The sequence below is a fragment of the Chrysochloris asiatica genome, unplaced genomic scaffold, assembly GCF_000296735.1.
Source record: "Chrysochloris asiatica unplaced genomic scaffold, ChrAsi1.0 scaffold00087, whole genome shotgun sequence".
NCBI classification, from domain to species: Eukaryota; Metazoa; Chordata; class Mammalia; order Afrosoricida; family Chrysochloridae; genus Chrysochloris; species Chrysochloris asiatica.
Genome location: NW_006408605.1, coordinates 7,288,828 through 7,296,791, shown reverse-complemented (window position 1 = coordinate 7,296,791; position 7,964 = coordinate 7,288,828). Strand labels below are relative to the sequence as shown.

The following is a 7,964-nucleotide window of genomic DNA, read 5'->3' as shown; positions in this document are numbered from 1 at the left end:
CCAGATGGCTAAGCTTCGTCTTTCATACTTTGGACATACTGTCAGGAGGGAACAGTTGCTGGAGAAGGATGTCATGCTGGGTAAGATGGAGGGTCAAAGAAAAAGAGGAAGATCCCCAACGAGATGGATCGGCCAGGTGGCATCATTGATGGCATCAAGTGTGGCAGTGGTAGTGAGGTTGGCCCAGGATCGGACATTGTTTTGTTCTGCTGTGTGTGGGGTCGCTATGAGTCAGTTCTGACTTGATGGCACCTAACAACAACAACAGCACTAAATAAAGCCCTAGCCATAGTTCTACCCCTAACTCTTTACTTCTAATTCACCCAATGCCCCCAAAACTACTGCCTTATAAACCCTTGGGATAATTATGCCCTGTCCTATACAGTCACTTTGAGTTGAAATTGACTCAGTAAATGGTCTGGTTTGGCATTTAATGTAGTTTAGGTATGTAAACACCTAACATTTTGAATCCTAAAAAGCCATACATTGCTAACAAAGTTGTTACTAAGCTAGGTCTAATGGTAAGTGCCGTCGAGTCAGTTGACTCATAGTGACCCTTTATAGAGCATTTAAGTGGCTGGTGAGCTTGAACTGATGACCTTGTAGTTCAAACCAACTTGCAGTCCAGTGCATTAACCCACAGTGCCACACCAGGACTCCAATTATTAATGTGCCAGCCACTAAAGCAGGATACTGGTTCCTCTTTCCACCAAGAAAACAAATATCACGAATTGTATTTTGGATCTTTTCTACCTTTAGTTTCCCAACTTCATTTTCATTCTGGAGAATGAAGTGAATAGTTCCTCAGTTCTCAATATATGAGCATATACAAAATAGCAGAAGAACTGAAAAACCAAAAGGAAACTAAGAAGTTAAGGGAATAGTCTGATGACTTCTTACAACTCACAACAGGAATACTACTAGGTCACAGTGTTTTTAATCCAACAGTAGTCCCCAAAAGTACCTGTAAAATGTCAGTGGTGTCAGACCTCATATAACTTCAAAAGATAAAACAGAGTGAATCAAGATCAACGTCAGCCCAGAGATGATTCCTATGCCTTGGAAGTTAGACACACCTCCTCTCTTCAAACTTTTTACCAATTTGGACATCAGCCATCCCTCCCACAGCATTCTACTTACTCTGCTGGGTGTGATAGTTGTTGTTGTTAAGTGCCGGCGAGTCAGTTCCGACACATAGCGACCCTGAACAGGGTTTCCAAGGCTATAAATCTTTACAGGCACAGGAAGCCTCATCTTTCTCCTGCGGAGCAGCTGGTAGTTTCCAATTGCTGACCTTGTGGTTCACAGCCCGATTCGTAACCACTACGCTACCAGAGCTCCTTTCCTTACAATGGCCTCACAGAACTCAGAGACCACATTCAGAGTTATGGTGTTTACAAGGGAAGTAAAGACTACAATTCAGGATTAGGAATGACTCAAAATTGTTTTTCAATCAAGACAGCTTCTTCTCAGCTGTGCTAGTAGACAGCCTCCTCTCTGGTCCAAGTCCCTTAGCCTGGACTCTGCCCTGTTCAGGCAGTTTTTTAGCTCCACAAATAAGTGCCTGGAAGGCATCAAGGCAAGAAAAGTCAGCCCATCAGGGAAAATCCCCTTCTAGGACTGAAATTTAAAGGGAGTTTAGTATGCTCATTGGTGACCACCTGGGTCTACTTACTAGCCAAAGTAGGGGAAATACAGCAATGAAGACATGGCTGTTCAACCATGTTCCACTGGCACTCACTGACCTTGAGAAAAGATGAAGGGTTGGCTGGTTTGAAGTTTAGGAAGATGTGTGAACTCCGGAGCCCATGAGTCCTGACCTAGCCCGTGGGTCTCAAGGCTGAAAGTGAGACAGTCAAGTGGTCTGAAGTGCAGGGAAGTGTGCATGAACTCCCAAATTTGCAGGTAGTACCCAGTGGTTAATGCACTGGACTGCAAAGTTGTTTGAATAGCAAGGTCAGCAGTTCAAGCTCACCAGTCAATCCTTGGAAACACCCCCTAAACAGGGTTGCTATGAGTTGGAACTGATTTGATGGCACTTAACAAAATTCAACCTAGATTGGTTAGTTGACCAGAACTCAACCCAAGAAAGATAAAGATGTTTGATGCTGTGAACAAGTGCAAATTGCTACAATGTAATGAACTTTTGCAGTGACTCAAAATTCCAAATGGAATAAGGACTTTATTATACCTTGTTTCCTGAGTGTATTAGGTTGATAGGGATGAGAAATTTAGACAATAGCTATCAAAAATGGGGAAGGGGCTATAAAGGCATGAAGTGGCTGACTTGGTAAAGCTTTCATGAGTGTGCTTACTTTCAGAATGAGAGGGATAAGGTAAAATTCCCACTGAAGTTTCCATCTTTTCCAGATGTATCTGGTGAAAAGGGATGGGGGATGAGAGCAATACGATACTATGAATCAGTTGTAATTGTCAGCAGGATTAATTGCTATTGTCACAACTCTAAGGAGCTCTGGTAGTACAGTGATTACAAATTGGGTTACTAACCCAAGGTCAGCAGTTAGATACTACTAGCTGTTCCATCGGAGAAAGTTAAGCCTTTCTGCTCCTGTAAAGATTTATAGCCTCAGACACCATGTGTAGGGTCACTATGAGTCAGAACCAACTCCATGGTACTCAGCAACGACAACTAAAAGGGGGAATAGTTAATTTTGCATTTCAGGAACAGAGAATCCCTGGACCATCAAGAAGAGTATGAATAGACTGTGAGATCCCTACCTAGAAAAGTGGACAGTAACAGCAAAGACTGGCATGGAGAGACAGAACATTTGCAGGCTCTAGGCCCATGGACTGAGAAAGACTATGTACCTGTGGGTAGGAGGCTGACTGGTAGAATGTGCTCTTTGGGCATTTAAATGAATATATACTTTTTGTGGCAACAATAGTGAGGTTGGCCCAGGATCGGGCAGTATTTTGTTCTGCTGTGCATAAGGTCGCTATGGGTTGGTACCACCTTGTTGTCACCTAACAACAACAAAATACTTTTTGTTTTGTATGCGTACATCAACTGTTTTTGCTTTGTTCATCTGTCAAAGATAAAATGTAAACAGAGAGCCCAGGAAGGAAGTATGATACTGTTGTTGCAATGAGGGGATTGTAATCATTGAGATGAAACAGTAATTTGCTGAATGTAAAGCTGATCTTGTCTGTAAATCTTCACTCAATTCACAATAAAAAGAAATTTTTTCAAGTGCTCGGAGGCATTCTACTTTGCCAGTAAATTTTGGCCCAAAGTCATGTGGTGGATTAGAGCCCCTAGTTGCCTAAGGCACTCAGTTCACTAACTTCCATGTGTCAGAAAACTCAGTGTGTGTTCTCACACCAGTCCTAATATTGATGACATCAATTCTCCCCAACTTGCACTATCTCCAGTGTTACAGCTCTCAGCTCTGTCTAGTTCTCAGCCAGTGGTCTCAGGTCCAAAGAATGTGCTCTACTCCTTACTTTCTTTCTGTTTTTGTTGTAAAAAGCAGCTTTATTGTTTTCATTTGGCCCTTGGCTTGAGAGAAAAAAGGGCTCCACGGTGTTGACAATACTGCCTCTGTGGCTGGAGAGCAAGCTTCATATAGAAGGTCTGAGGAGAGCCGGGGAAAGCTGAAGGCCCTTCATGGGTTGCCGGGCTTCACAGGCTCTTCCTAGTAGTGCTTGAGGGTGATGATATTCACCAGCATTACCTGGAGACCCGCCATCCTGCTGAGGTCAGTTAAGTGGTTGCATATCTTCTTGATAATTTTCACCTCCTCACTGAGGAAATGGTTCTCCAATAAGTCACAGAGGTGGTGGTCTGTGTGGGTAGCATCCACAGCGTGCAGATCCAGAAGGGTCTGGTTCAGGTTATTTGCTAGGGCCAGGGCGGCTTCCATGGCATCCAGGGTTCCTCCCCACTCATCCTGGGACGGCTTCTGCACATCCTGGAAGAGAATGTGACCACCGTGCTGGTTTTGAAGTTTCAAGAGACACTTGGCACCCTCGCACTTCTCCTTTGCCAACTCACGGAAAAAGTGTCACACCTTCCAAGACCACATTATCACGATCGAAATAGAAGGCCAGAGAGAGGTAGGTGTAAGAGGCCTGCAGATGAACCAGACGGGTGACGCCGGCCTCCACTTCAGCAGAACAATTCTGATGGATCTGAGAGCTCATGATTAGTCAATGATTTGGACCTAACCACACACACACAAAAATGGTGCCTAGCTGATCCTGGTATAACAGGGAATGGCCAAGATGGTCCTGGAGAAGAGATTGTGCCTAAAGAGGATTTTAGAGGTGGTCCGAGGCTGGAGGTCGGGGAGTCACTGGATCTGTCCAAATACTGATGAAGCAAGAGACAGATCCAAGGGACCGACCGCAGAACGAACTTCTGACTCTTCTTTCTTGGGATTATTGTTGTTGTTGTTAAGTGCCATTGAGTTGGGATGGCTCATTTTAATTCTAGAAGGATGACAAAACCAATCCCCTTGTTAGGGTTTATGATAGGTAAAGTTTTGTGTCACCTTGGCTGGGTCAGGATTCTCAGTGGGCTAGTAGTTAAGATGTAGTTATCACCTCCAATGCTTAGATCTACTTTGATACAATTAACCCCATTATGTTATCTGATGTGATCAGTTCTGATCTATGTAATTATCCTATGTGTTTTATATCCTCATTTCTATGATACTAATGAGATCAGATGCAATCTACAGGATTAGGTTATATATTGAGTTAATCTCTTGAGATTATAAATAATAAAAGGAGAGAGAAATGAACAGAACTCAGAGGGACCTACTACCATCAAGACAGAAGAGTTGCAAGTGGCGTGTGTCATTTGGACCTGAGGTTTCTGCACTGTGAAGCTTCTAGACCCAAGGAATGATTGATGCCAAGACACATGCAAAGCTCCAAGGAATATTGGGTCAAGAGATGCTGAAAGCAAACAAGTACCTTTCCTCAGCGCCAACAAAGAGAAAGCCTTCCCCTAGAGCTAGCACTCTGAATTTGGACTTTCAGCCACCCAAACTATGAGAGAATAAATTTCTGGTTGTTAACGCCATCCACTTGTGGTATTTCTGTTATAGCAGCATTAGATAACTGAGTACTTTTTCAAGGTACTGGCCCAACAAGGGCTCCATGTACTTCATTTGCACTGTTAGCAAGCTGTCTAATTTCCTTGGTGGATCTCAAGCACCTTATTTGCATAGTCTCATCCAATCATTTTGTGGGATGCACCAGATCATGAAAAAATCATTATTAAGTGCTGTTGAGTTAGTTCTGACTCAGCAACTCTGTATAGAGTGGTTTCTTATAAGCAGCTGGTGAGTTTGAACCACCAACCTTGTGGTTAGTAGTCCAGTGCCATATCAGGACACCGGAATGGCTAGAAGGGCCATATAAAGGAAGCATAGAGTGAGAGCATAGGGAGGATCGTAGAAGAATTGATGCCTTTGAGTTGTGGTGTTGGAGGAGAATACTGAAAGTGCCATGGACTGCCAAAAGAACCAATATATCTGTTTTGGAGGAAGTGCAGCCAGAGTGCTCCTTGGAGGCCAGGATGGCTAAACTTCGTCTCTCCTACTTTGGACATATTGTCCGGAGGAAACAATCGCTGGAGAAGGATGTCATGCTGGGTAGGGTGGAGGGTCAGAGAAAAAGAGGAAGACCCCCAATGAGATGGATCAGCCAGGTGGCATCATTGATGGACTCGGGTGTGGCAGCGGTAGTGAGGTTGGCCCAGGATCGGACATTGTTTCGTTCTGCTGTGCATGGGGTCGCTATGAGTCGGTTCCGACTCGATGGCACCTGACAACAACAACAAGAGTGAGAGCCACTTAGGTACCAAATGTTTCAAGGAGTTTACAGCTCTGTTCTGGTTATTTCCCACACAAATTCCAAAATCTGTGTTCTTCAAAGTCTGTAGCCACCCCTCAGCCCAATTGGAAGACCATTTACCGTTAAGACAATTCATTACTAAGTACTGTGAATGCCAGACAGAAGTCATGTAAAAGTAAACATATGATAAAAACATACAAAATGAAAGCTAAAGAAATTCCATACTGGGAAATTCACTTCCCATGTGAGAGAAGACGTCCTTTAAGAAATCTGAGCCCCCACGCTATGGAAGGAGTCCTGGTAGAGGGCTACAGAGTAACGCTCTGGACATAAGTTCAATTTGAACTGCACGGTCTGTGGTTCAAACCCATCAGCTGCTTTTGGAAACCCTATACAGGGTCGCTAAGAAGCTCTGGTAGCGTAGTGGTTACAAATCGGGCTGCGAACCTTAAGGTCAGCGGTTCGAAACTATCAGCCGCTCCGCGGGAGAAAGATGAGGCTTTCTACTCCCGTAAAGATTTACACCCTCGGAAACCCTTACGGGGTTGCTATGGGTCGGAACCGACTCGACGGCACTTAACAACAACAACAACATACAGGGTCGCTATGGGTCAGAACTGACTCTATGGCACTTAACAACAACAACCACAACCCTATGAAAACAACCTAACAAGATGGAGTATGAACACCAAACATGGAATCTGAAAAACCAAATGTTGCTGTGTGGCTCTGTGCAAGTCCCTTTCACCTTTCTTAAGACTCAACTTCCCCATCTATGATATAAGGGTAATATCCCTCCCCCATCTCCAAAATGTTGACAAAGTTGAGATCACATGCAAAAACGCCTCAAAGTCTATACAGATCCACTTGCCTGACATTACCACTTGCATATAACATCAATATTTACCCAATAAGCAAGGTTGTTGTTAAGTGCCACTGAGTTGGTTCCAACCCACAGATGAATTTATTAACCTGTAAAAAACAATTTCACATTCTCTCACATCAATGATTCTATTTCTAGGTATGGCTGGCATCTGCTGCTCCCAATTAATTCTACAGCACATGCCTACATCATCAAAGCGTCTTTTTAAATTGCAATCCCTAACAGCGACAAAGTATCCAGTAAGAAAGGTGAGTACAGGTTTATTTGTCCTTACTTACTAATCCAAGCCCTGGTGTGGCACTGTGGGTTAAGGTGTTGAATCGCAAGGTCAGCGGTTCAAGCTCACCAGCTGCTCCTCGGAAAGCCTATACGGAGTCATTATGGGTCAGAACCGACTAGATGGCACTTAACAAGTCGATAATGCACTAGATCACATAGTCGGTTTGAACCCCAAGGTCAGCAGTTCAAATTCACCAGACACTTCTTGGAAGCAACTTGATGACAATAATTCACGTTTTTCACAACAAAGATGCAGTTAGTACCATCAGTCAGTACTGGCTCATAGAGACCCAGCACATGATTTCCAAGGAGCGGCTGATGAGTTTGAGCACCACACCTGGACTTCGGATTTATACAAACGTATAAAATCACCAAGACACCCAACTAGGTAAGACTACAAGCTCCGTGAAGGTAGACAACTGTTGTTTGGTTCTTCCCTGTATCCCCAAGAAACAGTATGTAATACACAATTTGCACTCAAATATTTGATACAAATCAACTGAAGTAGGTGAGGGGAGCCATAAAGTAGTCAACAAAAAAACCTAACTCACAAAAAGAAAATTCTACTTTATAAAGCTGTCCATTTAACTTCAACACGCTCTTTCAGCCATTTCCCCCCCCTCCCCCCCATCTCTACTCCTAACAGCTCAGGTCTCCAACCTCAGGAAGTCCCAGCCTTAGTCCATCCCACAAAATCCTAGCAATGAGGCGTTTGCCTCTTCGGCCCAGGGGGAAAGGGTCCCGACAGGGCACACTGATCCGGAATCTGAACGTCGCGCAGCTGTGACAAAAGAAGGCCAGAGAACTTCGTTATCCAAATAGCGGAATCAAATAGCTTCAGGGTCCGACTACCCAGCCTCATGTCGTCGCAGAGCTTTAAACGTCCACTCCATCATGTAGGAGGACTAGAACAAACGAAGACCCTTGAGCCTCGCCCTTTAAGAACTAACCCCCACTCCCACCCCCAACCCCCTTT

At 44.2% G+C, this 7,964-nt stretch overlaps 1 pseudogene; it reads right to left on the bottom strand.

Moving 5' to 3' along the window:
- Positions 1 to 3,656: 3,656 nt before the first annotated feature.
- Positions 3,657 to 4,164, bottom strand: LOC102827905 (annotated as a pseudogene).
- Positions 4,165 to 7,964: the final 3,800 nt, after the last annotated feature.